Raw genomic sequence first — 27,277 nt, 5'->3', positions numbered from 1 at the left:
TGAGAAACTCACCTTTTACCCTGTGGTTTTCTCTGTTTCTAAGTGTTAACTCCCCTCTAGTATCTGCTTTTTATATATTTATTTTTCCAGAAAATATATCCACCTTTTCTTTATTCAACTTAAATCACTGAACTACATCAAGCCAAAAAGCCCTACTATTTTACATGTTATATGCCAGAAAACATACCTCACTAGAATATCGTATAGTAGTAATTTGTTATATCTAGGCCTAGTTAGATAAAGAAACAGTATCGAGCAGAGCTTTTTTAACGAAAAAAGGGAGGAAGAAGCTGCAATTTCCTATTCCTACATTAATAATTTTCATTAGAGTCGGTGTTCTTTGTGGGAAGAGAAGAGAAAACTAAATATAAAACTAGAATTTATGCATTGGCCAAAATAAACAGACCTAGAGGAAAATGTTGTCTAATTAAAAGATCACTGAAAATTATTTGCAGGCTATGATATCTACAATTACTAATCATTCTTATGTATAGTGTTCTATAGAGATTTTTTTTTTTTAACATAGAGATTTTCTGAGACTTGACCAGTTTCTCAAGTGTCCCTCCAGGATAAAAAATAGTAATAAAAATAAAATTAAACATTTAATCAGTTTTAAAATTTAAAAATCATTTAAAGTTAATAAGGAGCCATAGAGTATTATTTATTAAGACTGTGAGATAGCAACATTTTAGATTTAAGTATACAGAACATAATAATCCTTTGAGAAAACAAACAAAAATTTAATAGAAATGTACCATACATATGTTCAAATTAGGAAGTTTTAATTGACATGTGGTGTGGATTTTTTTCTTCATGCCTATTATTAGATTTAATATATTTTACAGTTCAAAAGATTAAATCTCTTTGTATTATTATGGTTTGACAGTAAACCTGGATTTTCAAGCACATGGGTGACAGTAATGCAACTGGAAAGTTTCAGAGATAATAATACAGACCCATGTAGAGGGTGTAATTGTCCCAGGGGGGTAAGAGACATAGGTGTACTTGCTTATTCATAGACTGGTGACAGTTTACTATGACGCTAATCCTTACTTGTTTGAATGAATTAAATATATTTAAAATGAATGGTCATGAAGGCTGAAACATTTGACGCTAACATCCTAGCAACATTTCTTAGTTTCCTGTTGGTACCGAAGTACAAAATGCTAGGAAATATCAGTGACGTTTATTGAAGCGATTTCCTTTTTCCGTACTTGTGGGTTGATACTTCCAATCAAGTGTTGCTGATTAGATTCTGAAAGCATGTAATTGATTTTCAAACTCTTTACATCCTGGTTGCTATGTTTAAACAGCCACATGAGAAACATTTCCTGAGTCTAGGTAGATTGCTTTTTGTTTTACATGAGCAATAGCTTAAAAGGTGAGTTGACATTTAAAGAAATAAATATTCAAGCACGAGGTACATTTGAAAGTCATTAAGATTAATAAAGGTTTACAATAACATATTATCCTTAAGTGTTGACACAAATACTATGCTGTACTTATCTGACACTAATCTGTCTAACATATGAAGAATGGAAGCAATGATTTGATTTTGACCCAAATAATGATGTAATCATAACCTTTGCAAGAATGAATTAAAGCATATTCTAACCTTTTCATTATTTCACATTTTCACTACCAGAAAATCATTACTCAAAAGGGAAAGGAATGATTTTGCAACGGGGTCTTGCTTAGGGTTATATTTCAATTCCTCATAATGAAACATAAAGGACAGGAAAAAGAAGGTGAGGACATTCTATCAAATCACTACTTGCAGTTTTTCATATGTAATACTCAGTATAGTTTAAGACTTAACCAAGAGAACAACCCATTATGTCTCAGCAGCAAATCTGTCAATATGCTGATGGAGCAGAGGCATAATATATGTTATTTGAATATTGCAACAGGTAACTTTTATTTGTAAAATGCAAGGAAGATTTTACTTTAAGGGAAAAACTTCACAACCTAAGGATTTAATTAAAAAATATCAAGTGAACAAAAATTCTGAAAGCCTGTGAACATTAAACTAGATGAAAATTACAAACTTTTAATATGAAAAATTAAGTAGATCATCCCTTGATTTGTTGAGCATAATAAAGCTTATTGAAACTAATCAAATGACATTTTTTCTTATGAAGGTCTTTCTGATATATAGCATTGGAAACTTACTTCATTGTTCATGATCATTAATGCTGAATTTAATTTAATTCTATTTATTTTAATATTCAAACCTTTATTAGCTTCTGACACCGGTCAACCCCACTCCTGGGAGCAGTTCCCTCCTATACTTGTAAGGTCATTTAATATGCACTTCGTAAGGAAGTCTGCATTTAGACTCAGGTTTGTTTGCTTGATTAATTTGGTGAACTTAAAGACATTGCTTAGTCAAAATTCAAACAACACATGGATTCTAAATTGCTCCAAGGTAAATTCTCAATTCTATACAATTTGCTGATTTTTAAAGGGGGGAAAAAAAGATTTTCTAACTTTTCTCCAATTGTTTCCAAGGACAATTGACAATTTAATGCTATCATTTACATGTAGGCCAAAACATGATTTGTTCCTGTCTCCTTTTCACTTAATTCAACTTAAAAAAAAAAATGTATTGATGGCCCACAATGAGCCAGGTTTTATTTCACTTTCCAAAGATACTTTAGTGAATCAAACAAAGATGCCTGCCTTTGTGGAGCTTATATTCTAGAAGCGATGGGGCAGCAGATAATGATAAACATGGACACATAAATGATATTTTACATTAAAAGGCAATGAGCCTTATGGAATGAAAGAACAAGGAAAGGGTTTTCAATTGTAGGCGGGGCCTGGGGGTGGATTATACTTTTACTTAGGCTGGTATGGGTAGACCTCCTTTTGGTGATAGTTGAGCCAAAAATTTGAAGAAGTGAGGGACTTCACCCATGAAGATATCTGGGGAAAATTGACCCATTCAGAGTCAGAGCAAAATCCTAAATGCGGAACTTGTCTGGTATGTTTGGAGAAAGCTATGAAGCTAGTGTCACCGGAGAAGCAGAAGGTGAACCGGAGCTCCCGCTGCATCTCAGTGATGTGAGATGTCTGAGAACTAAGGGAGGGGTAATCATGTGGGGCTTTTAAGTCATTTTGAAGAGTTTGGTTTATATTCAGAGTGAAATGGGAGCTAATTTAGAAAGACTGAACTTCTGTTTGTTAATGACAATTCTGGCTACCATATAGAGAAGTTGTGGGAGAGGAACTGGGGTCAAATCAGGTCACCTAACGATGAAGCGCTTCCTGTAATTCAGACAGGGAGTGACAGAAAATACAGCCAATCCAAATAAGTACATCTATTTCAGGAAACACCCTGAAGCATCTTTGAATAGGACACTATCTAGTTTACACACCAGTCACATCCGATATTCAAAGGATTTTATAAGGTTATCACTTTAAGTTAAGTTTGGGAACACACATTCACTCCTCTTCTGTGGAGAATGGCTTTTGGCAAGATATTTTTAGTGCCATAACTACATTTCAGTGTGAATTATTTGGTGTGCAGATTATATAAAATGCTTTGACGTATACTATATCAGTACACAGTAAAATCAAAGAGGAGAACTAAGCAGGGCTTAATTCATAGGCCTAGTGTTGCAAACTTCTTTCCCTTTGTCCCTCTGAAATCTGCTTCTCAGAGTGAGACACAATAGGTTGAGCAACAAGCAAGGATTAGGTATGGTTCACATATGATTCCAGAGTTGGTTTATAATCTTGAATGAGAACTGAAAAGTCAAAACCCCTTTACTACAATTCCTTTTCATGTGACTCTTGGGCATGCCATGTTTAAGAGGTACTGTGTCCCACATCCCTTTAGAAATACTAAGTATTTATCTAACTGCCATTCTCCTAGCTCTTTCTAGTCATGGTTCCAAACTGAGCCATGATTTTGAACCATCATTCAACATTTTAACGAGTATGTATTTATGTATCTAGTAAGTTTGGCCAGCCTGGCATTTTCATATGGATTCCCACATATACAGTTTAGGAAGATTACACACATTAAAATGGTTCTTTCTTCCAAAAGTCCCTGTTATATTTACTATAGAGAAAAAAAATTGGATGATCATTTTAACCCTTGCTAATGTTTTTTACAAGATTACAAAAAGTTTTATCTAATAAATAACATAAAATATGTTTTATAAAATATAGATAAATTTTACAAAATATATACAGGGGTTGTATTAATAATTAGTAATTAGTAAATAATTAATAACCAATACAAAACCAATCAGGGGGTTGCTGCTCAGATACACAATTATGAGGATAAAAACAGAACAAAAACAAACATCACTGGAATACAGACCCCCCTCAGCTCCACCACTAACTAATAATAGGGATTGTCCTTAAGGACCTCCTGCCTCCCTCTTGCTGTCAGAATCCATTGTTAGCGACACCCTTTCTCTTTCATCCCTCCACATGTGTACAAAACTCCCAGTACAACTGTATTTAGCTGTGTTCTTTCTCATATCAGGTAAAAAGTAATATGCAAATAAACATGTAATCAAAGAGGTGAGTTATTTGTCAAATCTTGTGAGTTGCAAGGTCTTCTTAGTATGACAGCTAAGGAGAAATTCAATGTTTATATTAGGAAAAAAAACGAATTTAATTATGAAATGTAATCAGCACTCATATGCTGTGTGCCTGCTCCTTGAAAAAAGTTTTGCTAAGTCATGCCTTCAATTTCAAGACCTTACAGTTCATTGGAATGAGGAACTATGAATAGATATGTGCACATCACTACCTCCAGTATAAGACACTGGGAGAGAAGAGCTGGAAGGTAGCACTATAATGCCCTAGATTGCACTAGACATTAAATCTTTACCCATAGGATACCCATTTCATTTTACTAAATGGCTCTCTATAAACCTAGTGAAATGAATGATTTGCCAGATATTGTAAAGAGGGTAGAACTACAGGATTTTATAGTGTAGGTTCAAACTCTTTGCCTGACTCTCATAGTTTATAAGCTAGTCTCTTGCAGCCTTCACACAATGATGTTAAAAGCAAAGCAGCTACAAATTCCCTACCGTCGTCCTGGGCCCCCGTATCTCCAACCAGGAGTCGCTGAGAGGACAGAGCAAAGCGTCACCCTGCTGAATAGCAATTACTGCTTCTGTAATACCTATAATAACTGGCCCTAGTTTATAAAATTGAAACAAATTGCTTACAAGTGATTATTTTCAAGCAACATAAATAGTTTAAAGCTACTGCATCTGAAAAGTTAATTACCCTGAGTGCAACTCAGCATAATTTGCCTTTATAAAATATTTTATATTAAAAACCAGGCTGTTCACTAATGTCAGACAAAGGATTGTTCCCTTTGTGACAAGTTCACTTTTAATTTGCTTTTATTAATTATTTACTGATCCTATTAATAAAGAAAAACTGGAAATATATTACATAGCCTTTTATTTTTGGAAATTGAGATGTATTTAGAACTAAAGAGGAAATGAAGGAAGTAAATGTTCTTGTAATTCTTCACTCTCTGGCCGCTTCTATTCCAGAGACAGGAACAGCCCCCAAGACCACACTGTGAATTCGTCTGAGAATATCAACTGGGCTCAGAAACTTCCTCTCCCCCGCCCTCCAGCAAAACACATTTTATAACCAATCTTAACGAGCTGCAGTCTAGTGACTGTCAGTGGCCAGACCAACAAAGCTGACAAATTAATTTACCTTAAAGCATAGTTAAGTGGTAATAGCAGTGCTGTTTTCTCAGAGAATGTTTGCATTTCAGTAGGGACTCCAGGTTACCCCAAAGGAATTGACAATTAATAGTGAAGCTATACAAATGGCACTGATCAGAAATACCTATACAAATGGGACAGTATTAAGGTATATATATTTTTTCTACATATATTTGCTCCTACAATTTCAATTAGGTAATGATTTTCTGTTTTCTTTCTCAATGGACATTTGTTGTAGGAAAGCAGAAAAAAGCAGCTTAAAGCCAAAGACTTTTCCAGTATTTTATAAAATCTGAAATTGAATAAAGAGGTAGGTGTTCCACGTTAGAAATAAAGAGGATGATAACTTTGGGAAAGACAAGCCAACGACGGGCTGGTTTTCCCCAAGGATGAAAGCAGGTTGGAAGAACCTGAGGATTGTGAGAGTCGTGAGCCGACCTCCACCTGTTTGTGGGGAGGAGGCTGGGGGTGAGCTCGGGCTTATGGAAAAGGATGGAACTGAGCAACGTGGACGCTGGATCCCCACCCAGGAGCATCTGTATTGACCTAGTTCCTGAGCACGGCCCAGAAGCAACAGAGCTAATGGGAATGTGTCCTATAATACCTTGGGGCCATGTAAACATGTAAAGCACTGCGTTGTGCTGGAGTGGAAGTGTGCGCCCCACTAATTGAGTTTAAATTGTACTTCTCCCATTCCTAGTAACTCTATTTTTGCATCCACACCCCAATCTCTCAGCTTCTGTCTTTCTAGGTGTCTCCTTGAGCACTATACATCACAGCAGATGCAAAGCAGGGTGTGATACGTCTTTCTGGAGCATCAAGTTTTTTTTGTTTTAAAGTATTTATTTATTTCTTTATTTATGGCTGTGTTGGGTCTTAGTTTCTGTGCTAGGGCTTTCTCTAGTTGTGGCAAGCGGGGGCCACTCTTCATCGCGGTGCGCGGGCCTCTCACTGTCGCGGCCTCTCTTGTTGCGGAGCACAGGCTCCAGATGCACAGGCTCAGTAATTGTGGCTCACGGGCCCAGCTGCTCCGCGGCACATGGGATCTTCCCAGACCAGGGCTCGAACCCGTGTCCCCTGCATTGGCGGGCAGATTCTCAACCACTGCGCCACCAGGGAAGCCCGAGCATCAAGTTTATTAACTAGAATTGGAAGAACCAAGGAGTCCTTGGAACAAGAACTATCCCCCTCCCCCACCAACACGGAAGACAGAAGAGTGGGGGAGGGGAGACGTGACCCAGGAATGACAGTCCAGTCTCTGAAGTTTCACCCAGGTGGGGGTTGAGGGGCAGACCTGCAGCCACGGTGGCCTCGCTTTCGGTCGCCCGGGCTGCTCCGGACCATCCTCTGAGCTGGCCAGGGTCTTGGATACGATGCTTCTGAAGGCCGCGCAGAGAACACCCTCATCTTCCCCTGCACCGGGCCCCAGGGAGCGCGGCGGCCTGACCTTCCTGCCTCGGTCATGCATGGGGTTCACATGGGCTCACTTTATTATGACGCCTCATGCTGGGCAGCTTGCAACAAAGATGTTTCAAAACAAAGTTCCAGATTCTCCTAGCCACCCCTTGCTTTTTCTGGCTCTGGCCAGAGGGAGTGGATGAGGACACACTCTCAGGCTGCCCAGTGTGGGAGGACCCTCCAGTGTTGGACACACCCGGGGGGCAGCTGGTTCCCTCTGGGGCTCCAATCCTGCTGCTGGTGGAGGGGGATGTCCCAGTGCCACACTGGGGGGCTGGGCTGGGGGTGGCAGTCCTCGACTGCAGGCTGGGTGGGGGACAGGCAGACTCACCGGTCTTCTGCCCCGCCTGCTGGTCTTCCTGCAGCTGCACGTTTTCTCCCTGGTAGAGCCACCTGCTTTTCAGGGGGGACACCACAGGGCTTGGAGAAGGCTCGAGTTCACTGCCGCTGAGGTCCCCGCGACAGAAGGGCCTCACAGTTACGATGGAGGCCCCTACCTGGGGTTTCTCGGCGCTCACACTGCCTGTTCCAGCATCCTGGATCTGGTCGCAAGTCAAGCCCGGAGTCGTCACCGTTGTCACCTTCAGGTCCTCTTCACAGGGTGGCTGGAGTGGCTCCTTCTGGCCCATGTTTAACCAAGCATGCCTCATGAGGTCAGGTAAGGTGCCTCTGTCACTGGGGTTGAGGGCAATCATTTTTTGTAATAGATCCCTTATCTCCAAAGACAGATAAGGTGGGATGTGGTATTTCCCTTGTAGGACTTGCTTCCGCAGCTCCTGGAAGTCTTTTCCCACAAAGGGCCGGGACCCAGTTACCATGGCGTAGAGCACTACTCCCAGGCTCCACACGTCCACCGCAGGGCCGCTGTAGCTCTGCCCCAGGAAGATTTCCGGGGCACAGTAAGGGGGTGTGCCGCAGATTGTGTCCATTTGTCCAGAGTCATCACACTTGTTGCTGAGGCCAAAGTCTGCAAGTTTGATATTCATGTTCGAATCAAAGAGGAGGTTCAGTGGCTTCAGGTCCCGATGCACGATGCCCCTCTGGTGGCAGTGCTGCAGGGCGGAGAGCAGCTGCCGGAACGGGCCTCGGGCCTCCGCCTCTGTCATACGGCCATGGATCTTCAAATAGTGGTACATGTCCCCCCCACTGAGGTACTCCATCACCAGAATAAATGCCTCCTCTGTGTTAATCGCCCCCAGCAGTTTTACAATATTGGGGTGATTCAGGAGCTTCATACCGCACACTTCCCGGAAAAGTGCCTGGACACTTGCGACGCTCTGACGCCTTTTCTTAACCACCTTGAGAGCCACCTGTGTCCCGGTCAGAATGTGCCGCGCCAACTTCACTTTACCGAAGGTGCCTTCACCAATGGTGCGGAGGATCTCAAAGCCATCAATATGAGCCTCCTTGTCAGCAGAGTTGGCTGTGAGGCCCTGCATCGTGGTGACCTGCTAACTACACTGACTGACAGCACTACCTAGCAACGCTAACTACGCTAACTAACAATGCTAACTGTACTAACAGTGCTAAGTGTGCTGTCTCTACTAACAACGCTAACTACGCTAACTGTACCAACGGCGCTAACTAGCACTAACTACACTAACTATGCTAATCAAGTATTAACTACACCAGCTATGCTAACTATACCAACAGTACTGACTATGCTAACTGTACTAATCTAGCAATACTAACTAAAATTAAGATACAAATGAGAAAAAGAACAAAGGAAGAAAAGAAAGCAGAAGAAATGGAAAAGACACACCAAAAAATGGAGAAGAAAAAATTTAAAACTAAAAGAAATGATAAAGAGAGAAAAATGAGAAGAAGGCAAAGAAGAAAGAAAAATGAGAAAAATAAAAAAGAGTAGAGAAAAGAGAAAAACAAATCAACAAAATGGCAGCAACAAGGAAAAAACAAGCTAACTGTAGGTCCAAGGCCGTCAGGTCACCAAAAGCAGCTTCCTGGGCTCTAAGGACCAAAAACCTGGGCCCAGCTGCCCCTTTTACAGGGCTCTGTGAAGTACATCACAGTGGTGCACTCTGAGGTCAGAGCAAGAAATGGACGCATCACAGCTGGGGGTAAACCACAGGGGTTTTCTCACTTCTTGAGTTCAAGGCCCCTTTACACTTAGGAAAAAGGATCCCAAAGAAATTTTTCTTTACGTGTGTTATTAGACATTGGTATTCACTTTGTTATAAATTAAAATCTGTAGGATACTTCAGTGGCCTTTTTATTTCTCGTTTGAAAATCTGTAATAATTTTAAAGACCTCATAATCTCTACACTTGAAATATTCAATTCCTTTTCCTTAAATTCTGGTCTCAAAATAATGTTGCAACTTAACTGACTTCACGATACTATACAAAATGTTCTGCTGCATAAGACACGATAAGGTACATTATGAAAGTTCTATGAAGCTGAGAGAAGATTTGCCAGGAAGGTCATGAGCAGATTTCTCATCAGGAGCCTCGGAGGCCAGATGGCATGGCTCAATGTACTTCAAGTGTTGAAGGAAAGAAACCGTCAACCAAGAATCCTATATCTAGCAAAACTTTCCTTCGAAAATGAGGGAGAAATCAAGACATTCCCAGTTAATCAAGAGTTGAGAGAGTTCTTAACCACCAGACCCGCCTGCCACAGGGAGTTCTTCAGGTTGGAGTCAAGGACCCTGCACAGTAGCTCAAAGCCTTATGAAGAAATAAAGACCTCTGGCAAAAGTAGATAGACGGGCGATGAGAAAAGCTAATACTGTTGTAACTTTGGTTTGTAGCTCCACTTTTTGTTTTCTATTTGATTTAAGAGACTAATATATAATAAAACACACCACACACATAGAAATCAAAAAAAAATCTATACCTAAAGCTATCACTAGAATTAAAAAATTTCACACATCTTATTAATATATACACTTGATGAAAAAAGCGTTGAAAATTAGCATCAATATTGATATAACTATTTAGGAATTTAGATGACATGTTCCCCTATGTAATTAAATTAATATTTGGGAGAAAATTAGGAGATAAAAATTCTTTGAAATCTTAACATTTCATTATAAAAATAACCTTAATAATTACATAAATGAAGTAGAACTTTGGTGTGTAGATTTCTATCTACATATACATGGAAAATTATGAAATATATACAAACATGTACACACAGAATGGCCTTTACATATTCTATGAAAAATTCGTTCCCACCAACTAATGTATCACGGAAAAAAATTTCCAGAGGAGATATAGATAGATAGATAGATAGATAGACAGACAGACAGATATGGATATATGTATCTATGTTTGCCTCTATAGACCCTTACTAGTAGTTGGCATTATGGATGGTTCTACTAATTGACTCTTCTCAAATTTCTCCATGTAAGTTTGAGATAAACATGTAGGACAGCTTTCTTACCATGTGGGTAGTAAATGGGAGCAACAAGGACTATTGAAGGAGAACACAGCACATTGCTGCGTTAGTCTACTGAATATACTAAAGGGAGAAATTGAACCATCCCCATGTCAATCCTTGGGGATTAAGCAGAAGAACAAGGTGTTTACGTTACTCAAGTTTCAAACAAGCGAACAGACACCTCAGCACTTCCAGGTAACTACATTTCCACAAAAACTCCTATGAACATGCCAATAAGTCCAGAGCATCAAGAACTATGGCTAAAGAGGCCTTATGAGGCACTCAAAGACCTCACTTAGCCTAGAGTAAGTGGTTATACAGACTAATCCTTCTGTAACCCAAGTGAGGGGTGGAGAAGAAGCACTTCCTCATAGCATAGGGCAGTGGTGATGGACAGAGAATATGCAAGGAATGAACTCTTAATACTGGCATCTTGTAGGCACACAGAGGATATAGATCATAGGAACAATGAGAAAAGAAACCTTTAGTTCCTTTAATTGGCTGAATTCATTAGAGGCTAGTATGGTTTCGACAAAAAAAAAAAAAAAAAAAAAAAGAGGCTCTTTCTAGCACAAGAGTTGGAAGATTGGTGGCCTATTTCAGTAGTTCTTATATAATCCAAACTCAGGTGAACAAGTGTTAGAGACAATATACTTTATTATGATCAATCTTTGTAGGAGAGGCATAAACCCAGTCTGATTATATTTGAAAAAAAACTACTGTGATAATACTTCCCTTCCACGTGTTGGAGTATAATCTGCCATAATATATTTGGAGAAAATCTGGAATTTATCACATTCACAGTGAAAAAAAGAACAATCTGCCAGGGATTGGGGAGGGGAGGAGGGAAGGATGAACAGCTAGAGCAGGCAGGATTTTTAGGGCAGTAAAACTATTCCACATGATGTGGTGGTAATGGTGGGTACATAACATCATGCCTTTGACAAAACCCACAGAACTGTAGATCACAAAGAATGTGAGCCCTTAAAATAACTGACTTTATTTTATAACAATGTATCAATGTAGGTTCAATTTTAACATGCTTACCACACCAAGGCAAGATGTTAATAATGAGGGCAAGGGAAGGAGTGGGAGGGGGAGTATATGGGAACTCTGAACATTCTGCTCAATTTTTCTGCAAGCTCAAAACTATTCTAAAAATAAATTCCAATAATTCAAAAAATGTAAAGGGAATAAGAAAGGCATATGAAGTTAATACTAAACTAAAAACTTTGGAGTAGGCATATTAATTTCAACAAAGCTGATTTAAGAATCAGCTTGGGACACCTGGAAACAAAGGGCAGGGTTAGCCCCTACAGCCAGTGCTGCTTTACAAGATTTGGAATAAACACATAACTGAGTCTTTTGCTCCATGTGGGAGTGAAGAAAAGTGTAGGAGGGGCCTTGCCTCCAGCCTTACAGTCAGCTCCCTGAGGGGTTGTTCTCTATCTTGTTTCATAGTGAGACTGTTTATTGGTGACATTCTTTCTGGGTCAAAACCATTCCAGTGGGGGTAAGCTGAGACGAAGTGAGAGAGTGTCATGGACATACATACACTACCAAATGTAAAACAGATAGCTGGTGGGAAGCAGCCGCATAGCACAGGGAGATCAGCTCGGTGCTTTGTGACCACCTAGAGGGGTGGGATAGGGAGGGTGGGAGGGAGATGCAAGAGGGAGGAGATACGGGGATATATGTATACATATAGCTGATTCACTTTGTTATACAGCAGAAACTAACACAACATTGTAGAGCAATTATACTCCAATAAAGATGTTAAAAAAAAATTTTTTTAATTAAAAATACCAAGGAAAAGGTGGGACATTACATATTAATAAAAGTATCAATTCTCCAAAAAGACATAAAACTCCTAAAGTTGTGGAATCTGACATCAAGCTTTCAATATATGTGAAGCAAAAACTGATAGATCAAGTAGGTACAGAATCAGTAAGGATAGACTTGACCTGGACAGTAATAGCAATCAAACTAATATAATTGGCATTTATAGACTACTCCACTCAACAACAATAAAAGATACATTTTTCTCAAGCTCATGTGGATCACAGAGAAAAGTCTCAAGAGGAATTTTAAAAAGCAATTATATAGAATTAAAAATTTTAAAAAAATTGTAGATACAGAGAAAGCAGTGCTGAGAGGAAAATTAAGTGCATATATTCAGAAAGAAGAAAGATCTATAATCAGTAATCTGAGCTCCACCTCAGGAAACTAGAGAATGAAGAACAATTTAATATTAGTGTAAACAGAAAGTAAAAAGAAATAATACATATGTGAGCATAAGTTATTGAAACAGAAAACTTTAGTAGAGAAAATCAATGAAACCAAAAACTTCTTTGAAAAGACCAGCAAAACTGATAAACCTCTAGCCAGGTTAACAGAAAAAGAAAAGAAAAGAAAAAATAATTACCAGTATCAGAAATTAAAGAGACGTCATCCTGACCTGTTTCATGAATGTTAAAAAGGCAGTAAAGAACAACAAGCAGAACTCTATAATTTAGATGAAACAGAATGATTTCTTCACAGACACAAATGCTTAAAACTTACACAAGGAGAGACAGGTAATCTGATCAGGCCCATATCTATTAAAAAAAAAATTGTATCAATAATCAAAAACCTTCCAAAAAAGAAACCTTCAGTTCAGATAGTCACCGGTGAATTTTACCAAATCAAAAGAAAGGGTGCCAATTACCACAATCTCTTCCAGAAAACAGAAGCTGAGGAAACTCATTCTATGAGGTCAGCATTACCATAATACCAAAACCAGACACAAGCATTACGTGACATAAAAATATTTATATATCATGTTAAGAAGTGGAAAACTTTCTCACTAAAATCCAGAAAAAAGGAAAGATATTCTCTTTTACTCTTCCTACTCTCCGTTTTACTGAGATTTTTAGCTAGTACTTTAAAACAAGAAAAAAAAAAAACAAAGAGAAAGTATTTGGCTTGGAAAGGATTAAATAAAGCTGTCTATACTTGCAGATGACATGACTGTCTCTGCAGAAAAATATAATTTTGGAAAATTATGGAAATAATAAAGGACCATAACAAGGTCACAGGATTCATGGTTTAGTATATATTTTTGTGTATATGCTATACATACATATATATGTATTTTGTATATATACCGTACATATAAACATAAACACACATACATTTAATACGTCAATGAAATTTGAAATTAAAACATACCATGTTGGGCTTCCCTGGTGGTGCAGTGGTTGAGAATCTGCCTGCCAATGCAGGGGACACGGGTTCGAGCCCTGGTCTGGGAAGATCCCGCATGCCGCGGAGCAACTGGGCCCGTGAGCCACAACTACTGAGCCTGCGCGTCTGGAGCCTGTGCCCTGCAACAAGAGAGGCCGCGACAGTGAGAGGCCCGCGCACCGCGATGAAGAGTGGCCCCCGCTTGCCGCAACTAGAGAAAGCCCTCGCACAGAAACAAAAACCCACCACAGCCAAAAATAAATAAAATAAATTTCTAGTTAATATTAAAAACAAAAAAAAAACATACCATATATATTGTACCATAAAAATGAAGTACTTAAATATAAATCTAACAAAATATGTATAGGAACTATATGTGCAAAACTATAAAATGCTGATAAAAGAAACCAAAGATTAAACAAATCAAGAGTTATTCTGTGTATACTGACTGGAAAAATCAATATTATTAAGATGTTTATTCTTCTTAACTGTATCTATATATTCCATGCAATTCCAATCAAAATTCCAGTGAGCTCTTTTCTTGATATTGACACACTAATATCAAGTTAATGTGGAAAGGACAAAGACCTAAAACAGCCAAAACAATAATAGAAGATTAACAGCATAGCTGTAGTGCTAACAATTCCTGATTTCAAGAATTACTATAAAGCTACAGTAATCAAGAGAGCATGATATTGGCTCAAGAATAGACACATAGATCAATTAAACCATAGAAACAGCCCAGAAGGAGAGGCACAGAAATGCAGTCAACTGGTATTTCACAAGGGACAAAGACAATCAAGAGAGAAATAGATGAATGGATAAACAAAGTGTGGTACATTCAAACAGTGCAATATTCTTCAATGAAGAAAAATAAATGAACTAAAATGCCATGAAAGGATATGGATGAATATTAAATGTATAGGGTAAAATGAAAGAAGCCAGTAGCAAAAGTCTACATACTGAATTATTCCACTTATATGACATCTGGAAATGACAGAACCTATAGGCATGGTAAATCAGTAATGGCCAGTAGATTAAAGAAGGGCTAGAAATGATGATGAAACACAGGGAATATGTTCAGAGTTTCAAAACAATGCTGTATACTTTCATTGCAGATACATGACACTAAGCATTTGTAAAATTCCATAGAGCTTTACAGCTCAAATAGTAAATATTAATATAAACAAATTTTAAAAAATCATTTAAGAGGTCAGGGGAATCCAGGATGGGTGCAGAATGTAACTCGGGGCTGGGTATATGGGAACTGTCTGTATTACCCTTTCAATTTTTCTATAAATCTAAAATGTTTTCTAAAAACAAAAACTTATTTTTAAAAAATTCTGCAAGACACAAATAGAATACATTCAAAGAAAGTCACATCATAGTCAAACATCATAAATGAAAATAATATTTAACCAGAAAATAAAAAGATACATTATATTCTGGCACAACAATAAGAAGAATGAGAGCTAACATCATCAGAAACAAGTGAAGCCAGAGATAATAAAATCATATATTTAATGAAATTATAGGAAAAATGTGTAACCCCCAAACTTTATCTCTACTAATAATTTTGTCCCAAAATTAAGGTTAAATAATGAAATTTTCAAATAAACAAGAACAGGCAGAATTTGTTGCTAGCTGAACCAGACTGCAAGGAATACTGTTGATAGCTCTTCAGATAAGACAAAGAAAACCAAACCAAACCAAAACAAACAAACAAAAATGAGCACAAATTTACTGATGTACGTATCTGCAGGAAGAAACGAAGAGCACCGGAAAGGGAAATTGTGAATTTAACTATAAAATAATATTTATAAAATATATTAAATAGTTACTAACTCTTTAAAGAAAAAACTACACTGTGGATACATAACACATAATAGAAGGAGAATGAGTGACAACTAAAGTACAAAGGACAAAACAACAATACATGGTATTTTACTTACAATAATGGCTAATTGGCATAATTTAAGTCACTTTGAAAAGGTAAAGATTAAAAAGCTGAATTTAGAAAATAACCAGTAATAACACAAAGCAACATACATTTAAAACACTGACAGAATTAACAGGAGTTACAGAAAAATATACAATGAACCACAGCTATTTCAAACAGGATTTTCGCATAATTAAAAACAAAACAATCAGTAATGCTATAAAAGCTTTATTTTTTATTGAAGTAAAATTGATGTATACCATTATAAAAGTTTCCGGTGTGCAACACTGTAATTCAATACACAACGGGATCATCATCAAAAGTGTAGTTATCATCCATCACCACAGAGTCGATCCCTTTTACCCATTTTGCCCACCTCTCAACCCCTTCTCCTCTGCTGTATCTCTTCTAGATATAAAAGTTTTAAACTATATTATTATCTAACTTACCTAACAGAAATTTATAGAATACTACATCTGGCAGCTAAAATACATAGTCTTTGGGGCTATAAAACAAGTCTCAATAAGTCACAAAGGATCATATGTTCTGTGAACATACATAAATGAATAAATGCTTTCGCGAAGAATAATGAGATAATCTTATGTGTTTGAGAATTAGCAGTACGTGTCTAAATGAACACTTGTTTAAAAAAATGCAATGGGAATTTAAAATATATTATTGACAGTATGGAAATAGAAATGTACCTTATCAAAACTTATATGATTGAGGCAAAACAGTCTTTGGCTATACTTTATCATTTAAATATGAAAGTTTAAAAAATCAATCAGCTAAGCCTCCATCTCAAGATTCTAAAAAGGAAAAGGGGAAATTTAAAACCCAGAGGAAGAAGAAGGATAAAAAGTAGAATGATGAGAACAAAGATCAAAGATATAAAATAGAGAAAAATAACAAAGCCATAAGCGTTAATCTTTGAAAGTTTAATAAAATTGATAAACTCTGTAGTAGTAGAATAATACCCCCTCCCAAGTTGTATAAGTGTTATTTCCCAGAACCTGGGAATATGTTCCCTTACATGGCAAAGAGACATTGCAGATGCAGTTAAGTCAGGATCTCCATAGCGTTTCCTGAATTACCCTGGTGAGCCAGTGTAATCACAAAGGTCCTTATTTTGAAAAAGAGTAGACGAGGGAAGCAGAAGTGTCGGAGTCAGAAAAGGAGATGTGACAGTGGAAGCAAAGTGAGAATGATTTCATTTCAGGCTGTAAGTATGGAAGGGGGCCAGTAGCTGAGGATTGGGGAGAGCCTCTAGAAGCTGAGAAAGGCAAGAAACTGGATTCCCAGAATGTGCAGAAGGAATGGGGTCCTGTAAACATTTTAACTGTAGCTTAGTTAGACCTATTTTGAACTGTGATCTCCAGAACTGTAAAATAATCAATTTGTGGTGTTTTAAGTCACTAAGATTGTGTTAATTTGGTACAGCAGCAACAGGAAACTAAGAGAAACCCTTAGCAAGACTGATAAAAAAATGTAAAGTACACACAAATTAACGTTAACTGAAAGCAGTATAGTGGTGCCAATACACATATTTTCAAATTAAAGGAGAATAAGAGAATAGTGTATTTCCTTCTTGATTTTCAATACTGTATTTAGCAGAAACCAACTTTATTTATTAGCATAAGGACATAGGGGCGACAATGAAAAACAACAATCATAAGGAGAAAAAAGAAAAGAAAACAAAATGTACTATTTAATTAATTGTAAATGGATTAAAAAAATCATCCATTTTTAATTTGCTGTTTGTTAACTTTTTTTTTTTAACATCTTTATTGGAGTATAATTCCTTTACAGTGTTGTGTTAGTTTCTGCTGTATATCAAAGTGAATCAGCTATACATATACATATAGCCCCAGATGCCCTCCCTCTTGCCTCTCCCTTCCCCCGTCCCTATCCCACCCCTCTAGGTGGTCACAAAGCACGGAGCTGATCTCCCTGTGCTTGAGTATCTTTTTAAAACAGCAAGATGTCCGGATCCTAATATCAATAAAACAAATTAGGACCATAAATGACTCCATTAAAATAAATCTGTTGCCCATAAATTTTCTAGCAATTAATATAAATCAACTTTATTATAAATTGTATAGTACACTCCTGCCAAACTGAGAACTATATATTTTATTTCCATCTGTATTTTGAAGTGTGAATACTAGAAAATTAGCTTTAATAAAAGCTCAATTAATCTAAGTAATAATGCCTAAATATCTCTTGGTGTGAAGGGTCTTGAAACACATGACTTTCCATCCCAATGCCAGTTTTGTCTAATCATCTTATGGGCAAAATTTATGTCATATTTTTACTTTGAAAAATCTATTTGGAACAAAGAAAACTATAGTTAGGCAACAATTCCTGTATTGTTGAAAATTAGCAACTGTTATCACAACAACAACAATAAAATGTACTTTGACTCCAATGTAATTATGTACTTAATTTTTCTCTTTTTTAGTTTTCAAGAACCATTTTTTATTAAACCCATATAAGAAAATTTACTTATCGGTGTTATTTCTATTTAATTTACAAGAAGACTGAAGCAACAGTTATGTCAGTATTATATATTGCTTAAATTTTTTCACTGATTTTATGTTAGAGTTATTTGGAAAGTTTATAGTCCTTAAATTTCGATTAATGTCCTCACATTTTGTTGCATGTGTGCTCAGTTCTCCCAAAAATTATTTGAACTTGACCACTCTGAATATAAAGCCGGCATTCAAGTCGATCAAAAAATTACTTATGTCTTTGGTGAAATGTCTATTTACGTCTTCCGCCCATTTTTTAATTGGATTGTTTGTTTTTTTTGATATTGAGCTGCACGAGCTGTTTGTATATTTAGGAGATTGATCCTTTATCTATTGTTTCATTGGCAAATATTTTCTCCCATTCTGAGGGTTGTCTTTTCATCTTATTTATGGTTTCCTTTGCTGTGCAAAAGCTTTTAAGTTTAATTAGGTCCCAGAAGACATACAGATGGCCAAGAGGCACACGGAAAGATGCTCAACATCACTAATTATTAGAGAAATGCAAGTCAAAACTACAGTGAGGTGATACCTCACACCGGTCAGAATGGCCATTATCAAAAAATCTAGAAACAATAAATGCTGGAAAGGGTGTGGTGAAAAGGGAACCCTCCTGCACTGTTGGTGGGAATGTAAGTTGATACAACTATGGAGAACAGTGTGGAGGTTCCTTAAAAAACTAAAAATAGAACTACCATATGACCCAGCAATCCCACTACTGGGCATATACCCTGAGAAAAGCATAATTCAAAAAAGAGACATGTACCACAGTGTTCACTGCAGCACTATTTACAATAACCAGGACATAGAACTAACCTAGATGGATAAAGAAGATGTGGCACCTATAGACAATGGCGTATTACTCAGTCATAAAAAGAAACGAAACTGAGTTATTTGTAGTGAGGTGGATGGACCTAGAGTCTGTCATACAGAGTGAAGTAAGTCAGAAAAAGAAAAACAAATACGTATGCTAACGCATATATGGAACAGATTCCATATATGCAATCTAAAAAAAAAAAAAATGGTACTGATGAACCTAGTGGCAGGGCAGGAATAAAGATGTAGACATAGAGAATGGACTTGAGGATATTGGGGTGGAAGGGAAAGCTGGGGCGAACTGAGAGTAGCATTGACATACATACACTACCAAATGTAAAACAGTTTGCTAGTGGGAAGAAGCAGCACAGCACAGGGAGATCAGCTCGGTGCTTTGCGATGACCTAGAGGGGTGGGATAGGGAGGATGGGAGGGAGGCTCAAGAGGGATATGGGGACACGTGTATGCATATGGCTGATTCACTTTGTTGTACAGCAGAAACTAACACAGCATTGTGAAGCAAGTATACTCCAATAAAGATCTATTTAAAAATTACGTATGATTTAAGTGAAATTCATTAAGACTAAGTACTTAATGAAAATTAGCAAGGTGTTTCATCTCTCTTCAGAAACAAATATCCATTTTTACCTTTACTTGATATATCTGAAGTAACGTATATAGATTTGCCTTTGAATATTACATTTCTTCCATCTGGTCCACTACTATTTTGGAAAGCTTGGTCCTTTCTGAGTGAGAAACATAAGATTTGAAATGATTAAGGTCCATTTATAACATTACTATTTGCTTAAATTTTATATCATTATCTGTCATTATTGAGTAGAATGCATCACCCCTGAAGGAGGCATATGAGTCTAATGGTAAAAATATAAGGATGAGGCATATATTTAGGTCATGGATAACTCAGCAGGTAATGAAGAACGGAGGAGGCATTTAAAATCCCCTACATTTGAAAATCTTGTAAGCCAAAAGATGATTCTTAAACTACAGAAAATGTTATGTGTTTATCTAATTGCTTGATAGTGTTTCTTGTTTTCTTTCATAAAGATGCATGGTACTGCTATTGGGGAAATTAAATTTACTTAGACCGCATGAAATCGTAAAATAAAACAGTACTAATTATTACTAATACTAATACTATGAGAAGAAGAAGGAGAAGAAGGAGAGGAAGAGGGGAAAATTCAATTGTAATAATTTCCATTTTTAAGTATTTTATGTCCCAAGCTCTCTGCTATGTGGTATATGTGAATTAACTTATTAAATCATCTCACCAGACTTGTGGGTAAGTACTACACTATATAAGATTCTTTTGCCTGAAAAAAATAGAAAATCCCAATTCAGTAAGAAAAATTTATTACCTCATATAGCAAAGACTCTAAAGGTCAGGCACCCCCAGGGTTGTTTAATTCAGTGGCTGAATGATGTCATCAAGAACCCAGCTCTTTTCGTTATTTTCTGACCCGCCCTCCTCAGCACCTTTGTTCTCAGCCTTCCTCCCTTCATGAGAGTAAAATGGTTATGACTCTGTGTGTAAGCATGAGAACGTGTAGTAGAAAATGTGGGTAACTCTTCTTGTGTGAGTTTTCTTTTTTAAAGGGGAAACTTTCCCCAGACTCTTTCCAGCAGACTTCTCCAAATGTAAATGAAGATGAATACAAATTTAACCATGATTAAAATATATTTTTTATCTTTAGGGTAGGATCAAAGTTTCGTAATCATCCCTACATCTATCACTGGCAAAGAGAATAAGATTTTAATGATCAGCTTAGAGTACGCAGGATTTAACAGTGAGTCCTATGGGAGAGAATTAAAAACATGAACAAAATAACCAAGTAGGGAGATTGAAAGTGAGGTAGGCAACCACTTATGTCTGCTACAGATATTATCTTTACTTTCTAGATAATCAAACAAGGGATAAAAGAAATGGTGAGATTAACATTATTGGGACAGGAAGTTGCAGAATATGAATTCAATGACACGTTGAAGGGTTGGAGAGATTTAGTAGCTTGTTCCAATAAGACAATGCACAGTAGTAATGTGTTAGAGGAGGAAAAAATAAAAGAAAGACATTTCTCTGGACTTAAGAAGGTGATGTCTGTGCCAGAATTCATATCATTAAGTTATTTTCTGGACCAGACATTTATTTCAGAGATCTAACTAATATTTTTACTGTCTTTTTTTTTTTTTTTCTATTTGAGGTAAGAGATTCTAGAGCATATTTGAATGTTGATGTGATGATCCAATACACAGGAAGAGATTAAGGAAACAGAGAAAATCAAGTAACGGCAGGAGAAATTTCTTTCATAAGTCACTAGTAGAGGATAACAAGAATAATTACTGAGAGATTTAAAAGAAAGAAAGCCCTTCCAATGTTTGAGAAGAATGAGAAAACATGGATATACTCAGTAAAGTCTGGAAAATTATTCATAGAAGACAATGCAGCCAGTGTTTTAGTTCACATCCTCATTATTATCCTCAATTTTTAATTTTTCATCTTTATTCACCTCTTTATTCTTCACATGTTTCTCCTCATATACTAACTATTAATTTTCAAGTTCCTTATAAAAATTAAAATACTATTCTGGGGAAAATGTTACTAGAAATCTTTATACACTTACACAAACCTTAGAACTCAAGCACATCATAATGAAAACATGAACTAAGACAAATATATAGTGCTTGAATGGCATCAAATTTTATTGTGTTAAACTGTGTAAAACTTTCCTATAAAAAAATGTAAAGGTTTATATTAAGAAGTCAGAGTGCCATTGTACTTTAATCAGGCGCTCATCTAAATGGAAATGAGCAAGACTAATTTTGTAGAATTTAGATGCTGAGCTGAACCAAACTTATTATAAAAGAACTGGTGAATCTATCAGAGCAAAGGTAAGTAACTATCTTGTAAAGTAAATTCATCTATAATGCAATAAAAAGATGTATTAAATCCAAGGATGAGAGATTTGTTGCTGCCCTTGAATATACATTCAAATAGCTTTAAAAAAATCTGCCTGAAGGCCCCCCCAGGTGTGTGGTTGGACCAGGAGTATAGGGGGGAACTGAAGCCTTAAAGCCCACTTAAAGCCAACAAAAGATCAGAAAGAAAAATTAAGGAAACAATCCTATTTACCATCACATCAAAAGAAATAAAATACCTAAGAACAAACTTACCTAAGGAGACAAAAGAACTGTACTCTGAACACCATAAGATGCTGATTAAAGAAATTAAACATGACACAAACAGTTGGATGATATACCATGTTCTTGGACTGGAAGAATCAATATTGTTAAAATGATCATATAACCCAAGACAATCCACAGATTCGACGCAATCCCTATCAAATGACCAATGGCATTTTTCACACAACTAGAACAAAAAATTTTTTAATTTGTATGAAAACACAAAGACCCCTATTAGCCACACCAACTTTAAGAAAGAAAAACGGAGCTGGAGGTAACAGACTTCCTGACTTCAGACCATACTACAAAGTTACAGTCATGAAAACAACATGGTACTGGCACAAAACAGAAATATAGATCAATGGAACAGGAAAGAGAGCCCCGAAGTAGACCCAACCACCTATGGTCAATTAATCTATGACAACAAAGGCAAGAATACGCAGTAGAGAAAAGACAGCCTCTTCAATAACTGGTGCTGGGAAAACTGGACAGCTACATGTAAAAGAATGAAATTGAACATTCTTTAACATCATACGCAAAAATAATCTTAAAATGAGTTAAAGACCTAAATGTAAGAGTGGATACTATAAAACTCCTAGAGGAAAACATAGGCAGAAGACACTTTGACATAAATTGTAGCAAAATCTTTTTGGAACCACCTCCTAGAGCAATGAAAATGGAAACAAAAATTAACAAATGGGACTTAGTTAAACTGAAAATCTTTTGCGCAGCAAAGGAAACCATAAACAAAACGAAAAGAGCCTACAGAATGGGAGAAAATATTTGCAAACGATGTAACCCATGAGGGATTAAACTCTAAAATATACAAACAGCTCACACAGCTCAATATAAAAAGAAAAACTCAATGAAAAAAATTGCAGGAGATCTAAATAGACATTTCTCCCAAGAAGACATAGAGATGGCCAACAGGCACATGAAAGGATGCTCAAATCGCTCATTATTAGAGAAAGGTAAATCAAAACTACAATGAGGAACCACCTCGCACCAGTGAGAATGGCCATAATCAAAAGGTCTACAAACAATAAATGCTGGAGAGGGCGTGGAGAAAAGGGAACCCTCTTACACGGTTGGTGGGAATGTAAAATGGTACAGCCACTATGCAGAACAGTATGGAGGTTCCTTAAACAACTAAAAACAGAACTACCATATGATCCAGCAATCCCACTTCTGAGCACATATCTAGAGAAAACCATAATTCAAAAAGATGCATGCACCCCAGTGTTCACTGCAGCACTATTTACAATAGCCAGGACATGGAAGCAGCCTGAATATCTATCGACAGATGAATGGACAAAGAAGATGTGGTATATATATATATGTGTGTGTATATATATATATATATATATATATATATGTGTGTGTATATATGTATATATGTATATATATATGTATATATATATACATATATATACATATATATATATATATATATATAAAACGGAACACTACTCAGACATGAAAAAGATGAAATAATGCCATTTTCAGCAACATGGATGGAACTAGAGTTAATCATACTAAGTGAAGTTAAGTCAGACAGAGAAAGACAAATACCATATGATATTACTAGAGTGTGGAACTTAAAAAAAGAAAAAATGATACACATGAACTTATTTACCAAACAGAAACCAACTCACAGATAAAGAAAACAAACTTATGGTTACCAAAGGGGAAAACAAACTTATGGTTACCAAAGGGGAAATGTGGGGGGGAGGAATAAATTATGAAGTTGGGAGTAACATATACATACTACTATATATAAGATAGATAAACAACAAGGACCTATGTATAGTACAAAGAACGATACTCAATATTTTGTAATAAACTGTATTACAGAAAAAATGTTACTTTGCTACACTTGTAACTCACACAACATTGTAAATTAACTATACTCCAATAAAAAAAAAACTGCCTGAAATTAAAAATAGTAATAATACTTTAAAATCATCTCTAGCCATGATTCTTTATGAAATGTAAAAAGTGACCAATATTTTTGTATCATTGTTAATTACATATATATTTTTTGCTCTATTTCTTTGATGTGATTTGGAAACTTCAGACAAGGATATTCATCCCCTCAATGCTTAGTCTAATGTATAGATAGACCTACTATAATCAATCTTTCAGGTAACATAAACATACAGGTCTACTCGTGTATAATTAATTTTCAAAAATAACACTTTCTAAATACAGACATAGGGGAAATATTTACAGGGAATTTTCATTATAAAGAAAAACTCAAATTACAATTTTAAACAGACCACTGAGCAAATCATTTTGAAATACTTGATCAGGTATTTAGAGGTTACTATAACAATAATCAGATCTCCCTCAAATACAGTAGTATGTATGTGTCTATATATCTATACATATATATATCTATATATATTATATTAAAAAACTTTAAAGTAATTTTTCCCACCCCAATGGATAGTGTATATCTCCAACCCAGTTAAATCTTACCCTCTTTCAACAAAAATTAAACAAAAAAGTGTTTGTGGTTTCTAACACCTTGTCTTCAAAACAAAACAACAACCAAAACAACAGAAACAAAACAAAAAATAAAAGCAACGTACCTACTAGTTATGTCAGGGTCATTAAAACCCCAGGGAGTCCAAAACCCCAAGGGGCACGTCTGGATGGAAGCTGCCTCCCTTTGCCGGAAGCTCCAAATTACAAAAATATCAGTTGCAAAAATTTTCCTTGACTGCTGGAAGATTGGAGCATTGTAAATTAGACCACAGAGTTCCAATAAACCTTAACTGGAAAAAAAATGTCTAGCACACTCTAGTGAATCTTGGTCTCTATTTTGATGATTCATCTAGTGAGTCATATTCCTGGAAAGATTCTCTAGGGTCCCACAAAGGCTCACGCTTATTGTCCAAGGCTAGAAGTCTTATGCACAGTCACATCCAGTCTCTGTTTTGGGGGTCTGCCACTGTGCCTGGGTGGCTGGTGCTGCAAAGACTCAAAACATAGCCACAGAGGAATAATCTAGACAAACCAACAGGTCCTGGAGATATTTCTGGATCTCAAATAAAGAGGCCCTCTTGCTTCCTCGTGAGTTCCCCTCTGAGGTCTTTGGAGCCTTTAATGTGAGTGGACTTCATTCTGGACAATCTAGAAAGAGGTTCTAATCATGTTTTTCGTCCAAAGAGAAGATACCAGGTTCATAATCTGTGATAACATCATCCCCTCCTCTCAAGGAGTATCTGCAACAGGATGCAACACTATCTGTTCTAGCTATTGCCACCACTGTTGTAACTTTTTCTGGGGCAAAAAGATCCCTAATCCCTTTCAGTCAGCATCACTGAGAAGGGGCCAGGCCATGGAAAAGTCTGAAAAAGAATGGTAATCCAAAAGATAGTTTGCATTTTCTCCTAGACACAAAAATACTAGTGACTGCTCTACCAATTGATACAGGAATACTTCTTCCTGTCTTCTAAATATTCCACTATACTTGAATAAATCAAGCTCCCTGACTCTTAATTAGGGGCCCAGGGAATAACACCCCGTACTTCCCATTCTATAATAATGGTTTTGACATTTTTATTTCTATCTCTTTTCCATAGTCTACAAGCTTTAAGAGGAAGCACACAATGTACCTTATATTTACCATAATAATTTCATTGTATAGCACAGTGCCTGACCTGATATAGTTAGTATACACAAAAAATACTTCTTAGTTAAATGAATGTATCAAGATTTTCCCATCAGTAAGTTATGCCAACTAGCTAAAAGTTTAGGGTTTTCTCATTCCATACTTCTTCTTTTCCAAAGAAGTGCATGAAGTAGAAATTAGCCCTTTCTAAATATTATTGCATGTCTTTACATAACAAGAAAACTAAATAATAAAAAGCGTAGATTGAATTTTTCTTCACGAAACAACAGTTCTCAGTATATGAAACAACAGGATGGAATGCACAACTTGCTTTGGGGACCTCACCTGACTCTCCCTCAGATCATCTTGAAAAATGCACTGTGAATTATACCTTATCAGGTTAACTGACTACTCATTTTAGCTCTAAGTAAATGGCCAAACATAGCTGACATTTAACAGAGAACACAGAAGTAAAGATTGCAATCTTTTAAGTAAGTTTCAGACTTATCAAACATAGCATTTTTCTTGCATATTGCTGTCAGGAAAACTATGAGTAACACTTTTTTAAAAAAAAATCATCGTTGCCGTCAAAAACTGAAAAACTTTGTAAGTTAATTGGGAAGTAAATTAAGAATCAGCATGTGAAAAATACAAAATCAAAATATTCATTTCACACAAAACCTCTGTGTCATGATTAATAACACTATTTTATAATAATCATGATTTCTCACAGTTTGATCTTTATAGGTTACCATAAGAATGCAGTTGATTAGTGTTTGCATGTATCTTTCTTGGTTATTACCTCTTAATCTCCTTTCTACACAAACAAAGGCATAAGGATATTAAGAAGAAGGAGAAGGAGAAAGAAGAGAACAGAGAGAAGAGGAAGGAGAAAATGAAGACAGAAAAAATATTACATAAAGGAATAGTTACTTTTCTGTATCAATTTAGTTAGGCCACGGCAACCAGATATTTGGTCAAATATTATTCTAGATGTTTCTGTGAGGGTATTTTTTAGATGAGATTAACCTTTAAATCGGTAAACTTTGAGTAAAACGGATTACCCTCTATAATATGGGTGGGCCATAGCTAATTAGCCTCTTAAGGGAATTCTGCCAGCAGACAGCCTTCAGAATCAAACTGTAGCTCTCTCCTTAATTTACTGTCACCTAAGGAAAAGGCCATATGTCTCTCTGCGGAAGAACTGAAGAAATCCTTGTCATATGTACTGACTGCATTGTTGCAAAAAACCCTTTGTTCTAGCTATCTGGCTCTTCACCAATAAATGAGCTATGGATCTTCAAATAGACACAGTTCCAGAAACTGAGTAGAGAATTATGACTTTTTACTGGAGTGACTACTGTTCTCTTTCTGCTCCG

The 27,277-nt window shown here is 36.5% G+C and overlaps 1 long non-coding RNA gene across 6 annotated transcripts in view; it reads right to left on the bottom strand.

Moving 5' to 3' along the window:
- Window positions 1–27,277, bottom strand: part of LOC309659105 — a 442,553-nt gene that overhangs the window by 216,421 nt on the left and 198,855 nt on the right. For 5 of the 6 annotated variants that reach the window (XR_014262598.1, XR_014262599.1, XR_014262600.1 and 2 more), the window contains exon 8: window positions 13,787–13,941. This is a non-coding gene — a long non-coding RNA (uncharacterized lncRNA). Of the gene's footprint in view, window positions 1–13,786; window positions 13,942–19,731; window positions 19,831–27,277 lie in introns of those variants that run through there. The other variant, XR_014262603.1, reaches the window with a different exon arrangement.

Source organism: Balaenoptera physalus (assembly GCF_965194825.1).
Source record: "Balaenoptera physalus genome assembly, contig: SUPER_3_unloc_7, whole genome shotgun sequence".
Taxonomy (NCBI): Eukaryota; Metazoa; Chordata; class Mammalia; order Artiodactyla; family Balaenopteridae; genus Balaenoptera; species Balaenoptera physalus.
This window is presented reverse-complemented; position numbering and strand designations above follow the sequence as displayed.